The sequence below is a fragment of the Wolffia australiana genome, chromosome 4, assembly GCF_029677425.1.
Source record: "Wolffia australiana isolate 7733 chromosome 4, ASM2967742v1".
In the NCBI taxonomy this organism is placed as follows: Eukaryota; Viridiplantae; Streptophyta; class Magnoliopsida; order Alismatales; family Araceae; genus Wolffia; species Wolffia australiana.
The window spans coordinates 3,512,808-3,531,033 of NC_135838.1; positions in this window are offsets into that span (position 1 = coordinate 3,512,808).

The window sequence follows — 18,226 nt, forward strand, 5'->3', positions numbered from 1 at the left end:
TGCCGCAAGGTGTTGCCAAACCGCTGGCTTAGGTATTTAACTATAATTAACCACTATTTATCTCTAGAAAATTTCATAAATTCATAAAAAATATTCTATGATTTTTTGATAAATTAAAATTTTCACTATTTTGAAGTTTTAAAAAATTTATTTTAAACATTTTGGTTCCATAAATTAGATTGAATTCCTAGAAATTTATATAAAATTGTAAAATTAAATTAATTTTAAATTTTAGTAATTCAATGCTTGTTCCCTATGAATCTGACCCCTCATCATTCCATGGCTCTAAGAATAAGATAAATCATGGTACATCAATCAGAAGCCTTAAAAACTGTTATTGTATTCCCATTTCTGGCTCGTTGCATTTTGAAATGATATTCATGTAGTGCCACAACGACAACGTCATTTTGTGAAAGAGTGCATCATTTTCTTAAAAATAATGCATGAAAAAATGATCTACATAAATAATTATTATTTAAAAATTATTTTTTCTCTGTCATTCTATTTTATTAATTTTGGGTTAATGTCTTAGTTGAGGCGTAGGACTGTCTATTACAAAAAGAAACAACAATGAAAATCAGAAATGATGATGCTGGCAAATCTTGGGTACAAGCAACGAGACCAATCTTTTTAGTGATTTCATATCCATATCTCTTCCATTTACAGCCTTAAATGGAGATATACTGATGGATGTATGGAAGGAAGGGTTATAATTTTATTCAGCTCAATGAAGCCAATGGCTCCATTTTTTGGATTTTCTGCATAGAGGTAGCACAAGTAACATTCCAATCCTCTGTTGGTGACTTCAGTTTGCCCATTTGTGTCCGGGTGGTATGAAGAGCTGAATTTAGCTCTGTGCATTCAAGTTTATGCAATTCCTTCCAGAAATTACTAGTGATAATCTCCCCCTATCAAAAATAATTGATCTCACAATCCCATGTAATTTCTCAATTTCTATAACGCATGTGTGATTGTGATAAAACCCTTTAACTTTGAGGTATCCCTAATAAGGCATAATCTATCCAAAAAAAGCTATACAGTTTTCAACCTGAAACATATAATTTATTTCTCCCAACTAATGCTTTGGATTTATATTTGTTCACGCAAAAAAGTCATGCACATTTTTTTACTAAGAATGATATGAACCCAGAATGGGATTATTTGCTCACTCATATCAGAATATAGCCCCAAAACAAAATAAAATGATTTAATTTACTGCTCCTCAATATTTATACATACAAGAAAAAACTTTGGGATCATAGATGTCAAGATAAGGTTGAAGAAGTTATTTTAAGGATTCATTCCACCAGTTGATTATCTCTCTAAGAAAATCAGAGAAATAATGATGTGATTAGCGCTTCTCAGACTGGGTCAAATGGGTGTTGCGGTGCTGTCAGAGATGTTGAAGCACACTTGACGAGTGTATGTGGAGTACGCCTCAGCCTGCATGGCAATGGGTGCTATATTCGTGTGCGTTGCTAGGTCAAAGGCATTGACTAGCTCTTCGGCCACTTCCTTCACTTTGCCACTGAGCTGGTCCCTGAGTTTGTGGATGGCCTGCACATCAATGACGTTAAAATATGATTAACATTGGTTCATGATAATCTCAATTTTAGGGTTAAAATTTGTCGTTGGTGATTGAGATTATTCAATAAAAATATATTTAACCGTACTTAAAAATACTTAGTTAGTGATGAGTACGGATCGTCTCCACAGGGAATGATGGTTAAGGATTTACTTTTTTATACTAGTGATGATGGACGAGAGGATCGACGAAAGCAAGATTTGAGGACGTGAGCTAGTGATATAGATAAAAGAAACGTAATTATAAGCTAATTTAACTTAAAGTAAAGAGTAAGTGATTGTGATGGATATGAGGATGAACGATGGAATAGACGAGGATAGTGGTGGGATATGGAGTGATATGATGGCAAGGATGGAGAGATGAGAGAGTGGGGACATAAGTAAGTGAAGTGATAAATGAAACATTGATAAAAAAAAACTATAACTATGATAACGATGATGTTGGGAGAGAAACAACGTAAGGCGAAGACACTTACCTTAGATCCTTACGTTCTGTCAGGATCACGGCGATTTGCGAGTGCCGGTAAGCTCCCCCTCTTCTCTTTTGTCTCTTTCCACAAACCCTAGACACCAAGAACACTCTTGATGGATCTCAAAACTCACTCTCTTTCAATCAGCCCACAAAAGTGGGAAGCAAGTTCAAGATGGTTTTTACAATGATCCAGGCCTTTATTTATATATTAGAGGGTATGGATAGAAAGAGGAAGGGAAGATGAAAAGTTATGGCTGTTGGAAGTTGAAGCAATCCTAGCCTTTAATTTCTTCTCTCTCCTCATCAATGTCATCAGTTTGTGCATGTTAAGAAGTCAAAGCAGTTGGTATTCTGTGGCTTTTTGTATTCCGTAGCTTTTCATATTCCATGCCTTTTTGTATTTCGTGGCTTTTCATATTCCATGGCTTTTCGTATTCCGTGGCTTTCCGTATTCCGCGACTTTTAATATTCCGTGCCACATGTACATGTCAAAAGGACAAAAAACAAAGAAAAAATCTCTTTCTCAACGCTGATGTGGCGGCGCATCTGCACGCCACGTCACACTATGCCATAAAAAAAACCAAAATATTTAAAATTTCATATTGAATCAAATAAAAGCCCAAAAAATACGTATAAATATATATTTTGAATCAGGAAAATAATATCTTTCCAAATTTAATATCCAAAAATTCCATAAAAATCATATTCCAGAAAAAATTATATTCTTTTAGAATATACTATTAGAAAAATCCTAAAACTATAGAAAATTCAGAAATTTGTTCTAAAAATAGATTTAATCATTTTAAGATTGATAACATGCAAATATGAGTAATTTAATGCATAAATATGCATAAATATAATAATATAAGGCACTAAAATGCATGTTATCAGTTCATAATAGTAAATATTTGTCAATCGACTCTATCATGATTATCAAGGATGTTCAACCATTGTGATGATATGATTAACAATGATGGTTATTGATGATGAATATTGATCAACATGCGTCAACATTCTCCATAATAAACCCTTATCAACATGGTCAACCATAATGAATGATGGGAAGTGATGACGAATATTGACAATCATGCGACCACATTAGTCCATGATAACCAACTTTTATCAACAAGATCGACTATGTTAACTGTATTTAATAATGGTCAGCAATGGTCAAACATGGCAAATGATGTGCACTGATTGTCAGCTATGTACATTGATGATGAATGTTGGTAAACATGGTTCAACAATTTTCCTTAATAGTCCACTTTTATTGACATGTTCAACCATGTTATGAACAGTCAATGATGGACAAGGACAGTATAAAATGGTGGTGGAAAACAATGATCAGTGATGTTCAATCTATAAGTTATGATAATGAATGTGGCCTATATGGAGAATGATGGTCAAGCACATATTTATGATAATGAACGTGGTCCATATGGTGAAATATGCTTAAAGTTCTTAAATATGACCAACATGTGAATGCTCATCAACAGTGGCAAATATGGGCGAACACCATTGTACAATAGTAAACTGTTGGCAAGAGGATCAACTATGTTTAACAAGGGCTAATGATGGACAACCATTTTGATAATGTGCCATGGTGATCAACACCTGTCAGTGATAACAACATGTGAATGACAGTCAACATCGGTCAACTTAGGTCAGCATAGGTCCTTAACAGTCAACAGTGGTCAACCACTGTAACAACATTGGTCAAACATGGTGAATGATGGACAGTGATGGAGAATGATGATGATGGAATAGTCAACGTTAATTAATGGTAGGGAATGATGTTGAATGATCATAATTAGTGTCAAAATTGTAGGCATAAATGGGAGAGAGTTAAGCACCTTGGCCTTATTCGGGGCAAGGTAGTCAAAGTTTTGGTAGGAGCAGATGTCACTCTAGACTCTGTCAAGTGGGAACAAGTCACACACGATCTTCAGCACTGTCGGTGTGCCCGCGTTTGAGCATCTGATCAGATTAATCACAGTCAGTCAGAGTTAGAACCAGATTAACATGATTATGGATGATGATAGTGGTACCACTGTTGACGATTAATCAAGCATGTGTAATGCTATCATTCAATGGAAAATAACAGTAATTGAAATCATTGAACTGAGGTTCATCAGATTATTTTGATGAGACATGGTTTAATAGCTATGATAACAATGGAGCTCGTGATGGTCAAGTTGATCATCTTGTGGATGGCTGTATGGTGAAGATAGATTAATTGATGTCAACAAGAACTTGCGGATGATTTGGATAATGATGGTGATGATTTTGATGATGGTAACGGGGGGTCTAGTAGATGGTCTGGTTGATTATTATGATCTGGAGGATAGATATATTGATAAATGTCAACCAGGTCAATTAACTAGATGTTGATGATGACGATAATGATGACGATGTGATAATGATGGTTAAGGTAGATAGAGCCTATCAAGAGCATTGATGAACTTCTCGAGGATGACAGTCTTGATGTGGGACTTGGCGAGGGTGAGGAGATGGTTGAGGCATCTGTTCCAGCTGCCGAAGTTGCCCAACGTCTTTGTGTGCTTGTGCAACTGCATGGGCCACAGTCTGCAGCAGCCGTGATGTCTGATAATGCTCCCCCAAAACAAAATCAAGTATTCATTTCGGTCATCCAACTAAGATACATATCTAGATATATATACATAGAGCGAGATGATAAAGATAGCAAATGACGGAGGAATAAAGTGAGAGATATATGTAGTGTGTGTGTGTGTGTGTGTGTGTGTGAGAGAGAGAGAGAGAGAGAGAGAGAGAGAGAGAGAGAGAGAGAGAGAGAGAGAGAGAGAGAGAGAGAGAGAGAGAGAGAGAGAGAGAGAGAGAGAGAGAGAGAGTAAGAGATGGTGGAGAGGAAGAGGAAGAGGCAGAGACATAGAGGAAGGAGAAACAAAGATGGAGAGAGAAAGAAATGTAGGGTGAGAGAACAATAGGAAGATGAATACAGAGACACAGGGGGTGATAGGACGATACAGAGAGAGAGAGAGGAAGATAGGATGATGGAGAGAGAGATCGAAACTTGAATAGGTAGAAAGAGAGGTACAAGAAGATGGAGAAGTAAAGGAAGAGTGAGAAGCAGGAAGATATATATATATATATATATATATCACGATATTATGCTAATTCCAGTTTTGAACTTCCGCAGACTTGTTTCATGACTTCTAACTGAGTGGCAGACCCGACGCGACTTACAAACAAGCCAACGTCGATAGCTGGTCTAATTTTGTGATAAAAGAGCTCTGTTTCCAAACAGATTTGTCCATCTGCTATGGAGATCACGTTGGTGGGGATATGGGCCGATACGTCTCCAGCTTGTGTTTCAATGACGGGTAAAGCGGTCAAGCTACCTGCACCTGTCTGGTCCGATCGTTTAGCGGTCCTTTCTAAGAGACGGGAATGTAAATGGAAAACATCCCCCTGGAAAGCTTCATGGCCTGGTGGTCGGCATAACAATAATGACATTTGTCGATATGCTACCACCTGTTTACTAAGATCATCATATATTGTTAATACGTGCATTCCATTACCGCGGAAATATTCCCCCATGGCACACACACACACACACACACACACACACACATATATATATATATATATATGTATATATATATGGAGTAGGGGACTAAGAAAGAGATGTAGGAACACACAGAGGGAGAGGTAGAGATAGACAGTAAGGGGGGAGAGAGAGGAATATCTAAAGGAAGACAGAGAAAGAAAGGAAGATACATAGGAAAATAGAATGAGAAAGAGAGAGGAGGATCTAAAGGAAGATAGAGAAAGAAAGGAAGATGAAGAGGGAAAGAGAGAGAGGGAGAGAGTGTGAAAAGAAGATCTCAAGGATGATAGAGAAAGAGAGGAAGATAAAGAGGGAGAGAGAGAGAGAGGGAGAGAGAGAGAGAGAGAAAGATAGAGAGAGAGAGATAGAGAGAGACATAGGAAGAGAGAGAGAGAGAGACATAGGAAGATAGAGAGAGAGAGACATGGGAAGATAGAGAGAGATCGCGAGAGATTTACCCTGAAGGCGTCGAGCTAGAACTTGGGGTACTGGGGATGAACCTCTCACTCCCAGTGTGAGGTCACAGGGTTGTGTTCAGAGAAACATCCAACTATGGAGTGAGTTCTAGGGATTTTCCAATCAATATCCATCTGATTTACGATATCGGACAACCGATATCCAAAAAAAAACAAGACGGTGTCTGGTATTGATTATTGGTATATCAGGTGATATCTGTCCTTTAGGTGTATACGGATATCGAAGATGGATATCGGTTGGGTAAGGACGAGATGGATCTCGGATATCGGATATTGAAACCGATATCCAGATATCAAAACCAATATCCACATTGAAACTGATATCCGGATATTTTTTTGCCGAACCGCTTAATGCCATAAACAAAATAATATTAAATAAATAACTTAAAAAATAAAAAGACGGCTCCAAAGGAGCCGCCAAGGCGTGCAGCCAAGGCCGCACTGCAAGCCCCACCTGCAACCACAGCCAAGGCCAAAAATATTAATAAATAATTTTAAAAATAAAAAGAAGGCTCCACAGGAGCCGCCAAGGCCGCACCGCAAGCGCCACCTACAGCCAATACCAAGGCCACAGTGCCAAGGCGTCATCCGCAAATGCAGCCAAGGCTGGCCCCTCAAAGCAGCTCCAAGGTAACACAATCAATACCCAAGGCAAGTCTGCGATGTTTGTTTAAATTCATACAGACACCGGCTTCAGAATTTATCTATTGGTTGCAATTTCTGAAAAAAATCCATATGGGATTTGCTAAACACTGTTTTTCCATAGAGGATCAGGGTGGGCCAGATCACGCATGATAAGCCTTCATAGGGCCAGTGGGTTGATACACATACAAGTTATGTGTGGCTTTGCAAAGCCCAAGCTCATGACATCATGGGCCACAATTCGTTTGGAAGATCGAATGGTCAAGATTGTCTTCTAATTCTATTTTCTTTTCTTCTATTTTTAGGCGACAGCTCAGCGCGTAGCGCCAACGCGGACAAATCAGGTGCGTCACATAGACAGTCGAGGCTGATGTGGCGGAGCTGACTATGCAGGGTCCACCAGAGCTGAAGAGGGTCCATTGGTACGATTTAATCCTAGTCGTTGATCCCTCTTATAGACAATCCAATGGTCAAGAATATTGACGACCATCTTCTTCTTCACACCACTATTTTCATCGCCAGAGTCTTCGTCCGGCGACGAGAAGGTGGATTTCCATCGATTCATCGCTGGAGATGGCGTCGGAATTGTCCTGTATCAGTCAGGAAGATTATTCATCCGTTCCTGACCTATAAAATGTTGTAAATCGCTGGAAAAAGGATCCTTTGCCACTGAAATTCTGAATTGGAGATTTGAAGTAAAATCCACGGAGGAGAAGATCCTCCGTCTTTGTCTCTTTTCTCTTGGATCTCTCGGTCAACGGCGGTGATAGAGCCCTGACCTGAAGGGGAATTAGCGCGGGAGAAGAGTGGAAGATAGAGAAGACGAGAAGACTTACCTGAAGGAGGATGCGGCCGAAATGGGATCTGAAGCTGTTGGCGATCTTGAGCTGCTGCAGAATCTGGTAAGTAATTCAAATTTATAGTTAGTAGTATTAGCAGAATATTAATCAAGGATTGAGGAATCATCCTCAATCCATTTCCTGGAAATCGAAATAAGTGAATTTCGAGCAAAAGAAAAAATCAAAAATCTGTTCAGGCATTTTCGACAAACATCTTGGTGCCAATCCTAAAATTGATCTTTTAAAAATCATTTTAAAATATTTTTAAACCAATAAAAAAATAAAAAAATATATAATAAAAATCTAGGAAGATACAATTCTGATTCTATATACATAATGAGATAAAATATCAGAAAAATCACTCTCATTCCTTATAAAACTACGAATGAATCCATCTTCTTCGTTTAGGCATTCTATCAAACAGCTTTCCTCCATGGATTGATTCTCAAAATTCTCCTACCAAACGACTTCTGAAAATTCTCCAAAAAATTTATAAAGTCACTTATATACCTGGACTACATATATATAAAATTTGAGATCTAAATAAAATCTCTAGTCAGAACATCCTTTATAGAATCCCTTATAAAATCTTTCTTTTTCTCTCTTCTCTCTGAAACATTACAACAAACACCTAGTGGTGTTTTGTTTATTACTGTTGTGGGGAGTTCTAGTGGAATTTATTAAGGCTCTCTCAATCTTTGTCTAAAAATTCATAAACATTTCCCTACATACTATTTGAATATTAATGATCGCAGGCAATTCCTTATTAGTATTATCATTATAAAATACCTTATATTAATATAAATGATCGCATACAATTCCTTATTAGTATTAATGATCACATGCTATGTGACCTGAAAATAGATGATGGATGGAGGCAAATGCTCTTGCGTCCTTCTATCAAGTATACATGAGTTTGACCCATAGTACACATAGGAAAAACACATGGATCACTCCCTTATCAGGTCGCTTGCAAATTACATTAACAGAGAGTTTTCGGAAAAGAGCACTTGAGAAAGGGGCATCTAATTTAAATCATGGTAAGTTATAGACATTCGTTAACTTTTGTGTATTGAATATGTACTTCAGATATGGTTCTTGGATATTACTAAATTTTAATTTTTGTATTGAGTAATAAAATGTACATAAGTTGGATAAATATTGACTCAGATAAATTATGATCGGGTAAGTGGGTTTTCAAATTGTGAGGAACATATATACACAACAGTATTAGAATGTAAGTTGTAGCGATAATCCATTATGAAACTATGCAATAAAGAGGGATATATGAAATGATTTGACCTTATATTTGTGTAGGTTCTTATAAATCCTGATTATGTCATAGGTAAAATTCTCTCTTCCCTTATAGTTATTGAAAATAACCTCAGAAGACAAACCTTTTATGTACATACCACATAAAATCACAAGCTGCTGTGGATAAATTCATATTCAAGAAATTTTAAATTCATATGACGTGGGGAAATATGTTTGTTTTGTTGTCCTTCACGGACAGTACGAAGAATAAAACTCAACATATACATCATTACCTAAAGTTAATTTTCGAATGGACAATAAATTTTTAGTCATTTCAGGTACATGAACCACATCTTTTAAGTATAGGTTTTATCATATGTGACAATTTTAGAAGATCCTATAGAAAGAATGTTCAAACCTGAGCCATTACACTGTGGTTTGATGGTTTGATGTAGTATGTTTTTGTCTGAAGTAACATGGTGATTAGCTCCCTATCATGATACCATGTTTCATTTATAGATAACCCATTTACACTTTCAATAAAAGCTCTAGGTGCATGTGGATATGCAGATACATCTTCTCTTTTTTGCAAATATGTGTTTTTTCAGGTCCGATTGCTTCTGTTCCAGAATTCACTGCATTTGCTTTCTCTATGTCCAAACTGGAAGCAAATTTGATGTATTGGTTGAAATCTATTGCTTTTGCCTCTTCCTGTTCCACGATATTGATTGTAACTCCTGTAGTATTCATCCCCACATTGCTGGGTATAGACTTGTGAATTTTGGATTTGGGTGTGATTTGCAGATGGACAGACAAAATTCTCCATTGTTTTCTTGCTGATATGCTAAATATGCATCATGTGCCTTTCGGTTAATAACGATATCATTAAGCTTCATATTATTAATTTTAGCATTTATGCTAATAACAAATTGTGAATATTCTCTACCCAATCCTCTTAGGAATGTGAAGATCATAGTGGGCTCACTGATAAATTGATTTGCAATTGCAAGTGATTCAACTATAGATTTTAAATAGGCTATATATTCATCATTTGTCATAGTACTTTCTTTACGGTACCAAATTGTCAATTTATCTCCTTAATTTTTTATTGTCTGCGGTTGGAGAAAGTGTGCTCAAGTTTCTCTGATGCTTTTATGGAGGATCTTGCTTTGCTGATGCAAGATATGATAGATTCTGACAAGGTTGAATGAAGAAATTCAAGGACTTGGTCCAATTTCTACCCGGTTTTAAACATTGGATTTTCTATAATTCTTCCTTTGTTATCTATAATTGAAATTTGTGGAGATAATTCTTCAATATATTTGACTAAATCATACACATTTAGAATTGGCAGAATAGAGATCTTCCACGCTAGATAATTATTATTGGCAAGCTTGATAGACATTGTTATGATAGTGGGAACAAATGACGAGACTTGTCCAGTGGCTGCCAATGCTCTGAATTAAATAGTGGTCATGGTGACGATAACTGTGTAGAGCCTTCAGATGTCACAGATATCTTCAGATTGATGGCTCTGAGACCATGTAAAAGTTCTCATAAAGGTGGAAGAAGTAGATGAAGAATAATGTTGGTAAATGAGAAGGAACGAAGAGAGACACCAGTTGTGGTGTACTAAAATGATCGCTGGATTCCCTTAACTTAATGAAGAACAAGTGGGTTTGTATTTATAGATCATAGAGTAAGGAATATTAACAGCTAGTTTAAGGAAGTTATAACTCGACGATTATAACTTCCTTGTAGATTTAATCTTTTTTGTTAGATTTAATTGGCCATTATATAATCCTATCTAAATTTAATCCTAACCACTAGATTTAATCCAAATCATCTATGTTTTCCTATATTATATCCTGACCGTCTAGATCTCATAATGTATATAAGTACGTGTTCACTTATTACTTGTCTACTGTTATTTAGGATTCTATTGGTCAATGATGATGCTTACATCACATATGTTTTTCTGATTCCTCTTCAGTTCTCACCTTCTCTTTCTGTCTAGTGTTCTCGTTTCTCCCTTTCTCTCTATCTCTCTTGTGCTCTCATTCTCTCCCTTTCTCTCTCTTGTTCTCCATCGCTTGAGTGCTCTCATTTTCTCCCCTTCTCTCTCTCACTCTCATGTTCTCAATTGCTTTAGTGATCTCATTCTGTACCTTTTTACATCTCTCTCTCTCTCTAGGGCTCTCTTCTTCTCTCCCTGTCTCTCCCTCTGGGCCTCTCTCTCATTCTCTCTCCCTCTCTATCTCTATCTCTTTGGGTCCCCCTCTCATTCTCTCTTGCTCGCCTGTTCTCTCTCTCTCCATCATGCTCTCTCCCTTGCTTGTTCTCTCCCTTGATTGTTCCCTCTCTCTCTGTAGTGCTCTCTCTCTCTCTCACTTTTTCTCTCTCTGTTGTGCTCTATCTAATGCTTGTTCTCTCTCTGTTGGACTCTCTCTCGCTTGTTCTCTTTCTCTCTCTTATTTTCTCTCTCTCTCGCTTGTTTCCTCTCTCGCTACCGCTTGTTCCCTCTCTCTCTCTTGTGCTCTCTCTTTCCCTCGTGGTTTCGTTCACTTCCTCTGGCTCTCTTTCTCGTTCTCTCCTCTCTTTTGCTTGCTCTCTCTCTCTCTCCCTCTAGGCCTCCCTCTTGTTCTCTCTCTCTCTCTCTCCTGCTCTCTCTCTTGTTTTCTCTCTTGGTTGTTCTCTCTCTCTCTCTATCATGCTATCTCCCTCACCTGTTCTCTCTCTGTCAATATCTCTCCCTTGCTTGTTCTCTCTCTCTCTCACTCTCTCTCTCTGTCATGCTCTCTCTCTCTCTCTCTCTCTCGCTTGTTCTCTCTCTGTTGTGCTCTCTCCCTTGATAGGTTTCTCTCTGTTGTGCTCTCTCCCTTGCTAGTTTTCTCTCTGTTGTACTCTCTGTCTCTCTCTCTGGCTTGTTCTCGTTCTCTCCCTTCTTTTCACTCTCTTGTTCTCTATCTTGCTTGTTTTCTGTCTCTCCCTCTGGCTCTCTCTCTCTCTCTCTCGCTTGTTCTCTCTCTCCCTTATGCTCTCTCTCCCTATTTGGAACTTTTGGAATAAAAACAATTCATGCAGAGCTCTCATTCTTAGCATGCAATTGATATTCCTAACACATCATTTTAATGTCTTTTTAGATGATGGACGAAGGGGTGTCCTAAAGTAAATCAACGATACATTGCAAACTCAAAGAATAATAATGATTGAAATTTGGTGGGGGAGAGGGGGAGGTATGATAACATGTAAAATTTAACATAGAAATATCACTCATAACCTTAAATATTTGCATCTAAAATAGATGTATTTGCATGTTATCATAATTTCAATAGATTAAAATACCCTTTGTAGTGATTTTACAACTTTTCCAGAATTTTTACAATTTTTTAGAGAAATATTAAAGTAGAGCTGGATCTCTTGGCTACCAGTACAATAACAAAATTTGTGAATGACTGCACTCACCAGCATGTTATTTCTAGGAACTGGTGTACTTTAGGGCAGTAGTGAGGGCTGCGACAATTAGTGGATGAAAAAAGCTGTAACGTTTGCTGCATATAGAATTTCTTAGTGGAGTAAATTGTGTTGGAAAGCTGTCTAAAAAAGTGAGAAAATTCAAATGAATTATACATGTGATCACACAAACCTTCTTGTAACTTACCATAAAGGCCAAGAGGTGATTTTCTCCAAAAGCCTTAATTAGACTTGAACTCTCTACCACACTCCTGTATATCAAGAATGGTTCAAAAAAATATAATGAACCAGGACACCAACAAAAAGTTGGGAGTATAAATCGAAGATGGGATACAAATGTCGAGTTTGGTGTCTTGGTTCATCCATACAAACAAGATTCCACAAATGCGGATGCGTAGTAATCAATTCATAATCAATCTTTAAAATCAAACATTGAATGTGCCTTGTGGGGAACTTGCTCCACCCTTGACTTTGCCGCTCTGAGATCATTCTGAAGCCATTCATGCGTCAGGCCTCGAGAAGTATCCACGCAATCACTTGGTGATTGGATCTCCACGTCTTCTTCTTCAACTGATCTTGAAAATCTTCAAGATCTTCTCACCATGAAGACACTCTCCTCAGTTGAATGGAGAAGAGAGTGGAGAAAGGGGGGTTCCCAAATATGTCTGGCTTGGGTGCTTGAAATGAGTGTCTGTTCCCTATTTATATTTTACTTGAGTTTTTCTCAAAAATCCTACAAAGTAAAATATATCAACCAATGTCCTTATGGCCTTATGCGTGTGACCCTCTAGGCCCATGTATCATTCTAGTTAATAAATTTAGTGGCCCAATAAAAATTATTGACCAACCTTAATAATTAAATATATTGACATATAAATTAATTACAGATCTATTTGACCTAATCGATAAGTTAAGTTTCCAGCCCGTGGGGTGCCAAGCTACACCTCGTGCTCTAAAAGATACCGAGTAATGTTAGAAATCTATCATGGAACCTTTACTGTCATCAGTTACCATATATGTCTAATCCATCATCTGTACAAGACTCTTGAACGACTTAGGGTATGGTTTATTGTCAAACCCTAATTTTTTATTTGACTAGTATTGATTCGTAACAGGGATCATTGGAGAATGCCTTCTCTAATATTCTCACTACCCTGGACAGGGGTTTGGCTGCATCGTCCTCTTGAGTCAATATTCTCTTATACCCAACATAGTTGTTTGAATCCCATGATTTGAGGCTCGTAAGTCATAGTCAAAATGTGGCGGTCCATTCACGAGATGTGCTTGGTGTCTCAGGTCAGTGGATCAGTTATACAATTGTGAAAGGAATCAACCAAATTTACCTTTAGGTATAATACCATTTAGAGATTCATACTGATAAATTCAGTGAACTCTTTCTCTAAAGAGCGCCCACTATATGTTCTTAGTGTCACCACACTTACAACCACATGATCAGCTATACTTATCAAATAAGTAGGACCAGCTAGTGTTATTCTATTCGGATAATTTGATGTACATCTCGACTATCCATTGAATACGAATATTTAGAATACATGTTTAAAAACTAGTGATCCCTGTATTATGATCTCATCATAATGCACTATGCCATTGCATGTATTCATGGACTTCATTATAAACATCACACCAGAATAATAATGAACGTAAATATTTTATTCAATGAACTTAAATAAATACGGTGGTGTGATTAACTTGACGACCACATAATATCCATCAACAAGGAGAGGGGACAAGAGTTTAAATAGAAGTCCCCTGACTCTCCCAACAACTTGTTATTATTTTAAGCCTTTGAAAGACTAGGATTACTTGATTCCATCAGTGATCCATGTTTTTTATTAATTTGTATATAGAAATTTGAAATTCAAAATGATGGTTTAGTTCAACAATTATTCCCTTTAGTCGACCCAATTTAACAAGCCTGTAACAGGTTTTCATAATGGACTTATTCTGTATTTCACCTATTGTTATTATCAAGAGAATGGCTCGGGTTGATCGTTTCCTCCCATTTTTACCCTAATTATCCATTTTATTTACCTAAATACTTTAGATCAAATAAAATTCCCATAAGATGTTATAAACCCACTTGACTCCACGAAATCAGTTGTGGTTAGTACCCAAAGTCAATAAATTTAAAAAATAGAGCTTAGGAAAATAAAACATAAATTTATCATTTTTATCCTTATATGATGAATAATTAAAGTGCAAAAATAGTATATAAGGTGTAAGAAAAAAGTATAAAAGCATATTTTATTGAACTAGTTTAATGTTATTTGTGAGCTTCAGGAATAAGTATATCATAAAATTAGTATAATTATATGTATACAATGGGTTTTCAACTTATTTAGTGGAATTGGAAGAGATGATTTCTAGGTGATAAACCTAAAATTAGGGTTCATTACATATAATTTACTTAAAGATATTTTAAATCTTCATAGGAGCACGAATAATGTAAAGTTAGAATACATACTGAGCAAGCATTGAATACATGATTTTTAATTTTAATTTCTCATTTTACGATTTTTTAAAATTTCAAAGAGTGAATCTAATTTAATAAAATAAAAATATTCAAAGTGATTTAAAAATAATCTATGACGATTAGAAAATAATTTTCCTATTTAGCCCAATTCATTAAAAAATATAAAATAATTATAGGAAATATAAAGGATTTATGGTAAGAAATAATAATTTATTCTAGTTAAATAACTTACCCAACACTTTGGAAGTGCTGGGTGATGGATGTCAGTGGTATAAATGGAGTGGATATCATGAATCGAATACCACTCCTGATTGTTGATAGGGATGGTGGTGGGTACATGCCATTCAGCGGCAAAGTGGGATAGAGAAATAGATTTATCATCATTATCAGTGAACATCAGAGTGATTGGTGACATGCGTGATGGTGAAAAACTAACTATCCTTAGTGATAATAACCTATGGCAAAGGAGGAAGTTGTGATTACGAAAAATCTAACCTTGTCAACAAGTTCCCAACAGCCAAGTGGCCCTTAAACATCATGAGTCTTGATCATATTGTTACTCAAATAATTCACTTTCAAAATTCAAAAACAGGCAGATTTCAAAATACAAAATAGTGTTTTCTACAAAAGGAAAAGACCCTTGGATTTTTTCCTTTAGTAGATTAATTTACTCATTCAAATATGTGTTCTGCCTTTTTTTATTATAAGATGTACGGAGGAGGAAAAATATGTTTTTTTTGTGCTTGTTTTACTATAAGATGGACGGAGGAGGAAAAATATGGACTTCCTTTACAATTTCAGCCATCCATTTATATAGTTAGATATTGTGGTTTCAAGTTGGATGAATCAAGGCCCTTATTTTGTCTTTCCACATATTGCTAGTGTGGCATGGAATCTTCATATTTTTAGGTTTTACTATATTGTTCAATCACGTGTTAACATATCTACTCAATTTTTTGTGAAAACATCCAAATGATTGTATCCATTTACAGGCTTTAAATGGCATTCCATCCAGTTTATACAACTTGTACTACAAAAAGCAAAAAAGGATCATGTCCTAAGACCAGTTGGTGCCCTGAATTCTGGTGCAAGAACAATATTCAAACAGATTCTGACTCCAATTTTGTGTGAAAAATTGATTATGACTCTACCTGTGAACCCTTTCTTGTTTACTGGAAACATTGATTGAAAGTTTAGGTTGGACTTTTTACGGAGAGAATCTTTGGCCTCCTGATTCATCTTAGTGGAGTTTTAGAGAGTCATACAAAGGTTTCACAATAACTTTTTCAAATACCAATAAATTTATAATTCAAGTTCCTCTATGTGTTCTTTTCAAGAGTTAACTCTGACTAGTTTTTTGAAGAATACACTGATTTTCATAATATTTGTGTGAGGGTTTGATAAGCCTAAATTTGGTGTTTAAAAAATGTCTTTATTTTCATTTTTAGACTTCTACAATAAAATTTATAATAACCCTTAATCACTAAATACTATGTATAGAGCAAGCAAGGGGGAACCACAGGGAGGCGCTAAGCAAGAATTATTCCAAGAATATCCTATTTTAAATGAATTATTCCAATAATGAATTATTTTTTCATTTAATAGGACTTAATCATGTTTATTTTTTTTTAATTAATCAAAATTCAGCAAAAGCTTAATTCTGGTATTAATATTTCTGGTCAAGACAATATTGATAGGATAATTTTGGTTCTGATATCAATTTAAATCGGATTACCAATTTTCCAATCAGGATGATTTTTTAATATAATTTTTATGTATTAAAATTGGGAATTAATAATCAAGAAAGGGAATTTTGAAATTAGACTTGAAGATGGACAAAATTTTGGATGAAATTTTGTATTTAGGTTTTCTATGTGTTGAATTGAATTTTAAAAGAAAATCTGGAGAGAGAAAGTAGATGAATTATCCTAAAGAGAGAAAGTAGAAAAAGTTGGGGGAAAATGAATTAAAGGTGAAATTCGACCCTAATCTAGGGATTTAAGATGCAAAATCAAATGAAAATCAATGTATAACTAAGGATCAAAAGTCATATCTTGAATCAAAATCAAAATGCAATGCTAATTTCTATTCATATCAACTTCAAGGGCATGTACATTTCACCTATTCCTTGGCATTTTAGAATGGTTCAAGAAGAAGTTCAAAAAGCAAATCAGAAACTTACAACTTTCACTGATGAACCAAGATCTATCAACTTCCAAAGCATCACCTATGTCCTTGATGGCCAAATCCTTAGGGAGAGCTGTCAAAAGTGCCTTTTTCGTTCTTCTTGACCTCCATTTAAGAATCCAACCATCTAGATTGTAGAGGGTGAAAAGACAAACCTGCCCTCAAAATTTGGGTGCGATTGGACGGCTAGATCTCAAGATATTGGGCATGATCGAACGACTAGATCTCAAGATATCACGTCACAGGTTTTAGGATTATTGCATCATGCATTGTGATGCCATAATAAGCCAATAAATCTCTCCTTCAATGCATCCACTCATTCGACCGACTTTCGAGCAAATGACGCGGATGCCACGTGATATATATTTTAAAAAATGTTTTTTAAAATGTAAAATGAATAAAATATATTCTTTAAATTCAAAAAAATCATTTCTTCACTAAATAATGGTAAGAAAATTATAAAAAGAATATGGCAAAAATTCCACAAAATTAGTAGGACCCTTACCAACCTATAACCAAATAATTTACGCCTTGTAAAAAATATTTCTTCAATGCACTGAGGTTAAATACCATGTAAAAAAATATAAATTAAAAACAATCATAAAATCAAAGTGCAAGTCATTATGTCTATTTATGTATGATAACATGCAAATATGGCGAATAAAACACACATATGTAATGTATTTAACTGTATAATTTAACTGTATACATAATTTAATTGTATATGTATGCTATACATGAATTTAACTGTATAATTTGCAAGTTATGAGCGTTTTTTCTACAAAGTTGATAGTTTCAGGGAGCGTGTGTGTGAAGGGGGCGGGGGGTTGTTTGAGAAAGGTGAGGGGGAGACCAGACATGCCATGACTAGATTGGGGGTCCATGACAGGTGCTGGGAGAGGATTAGAGATTGGATGAAGTGTAAGTGATAGCTGAGTGACACCTCTCAGCCTTTGATTGGGCAATAGATTTGGTGATGCTTAGGGGGAAGGGGTTCCAAGACATGCAGCAGGGAGGGTTGGTGATGGAGTGGGATGACCTATGGCAAATGGAGTTGACTTCAAACATAGGGTGGGGGGAAAAACTGCAAGATGGGGGAGGACTGTTAACATGATAAATGAACAATTACTTTGATACATTTAAACTAGTTCTTCTTGACTTATTTGAAGTCAGTAAACTTATTACTAATTAATCCTTTAGAGTTCCATATGTGTA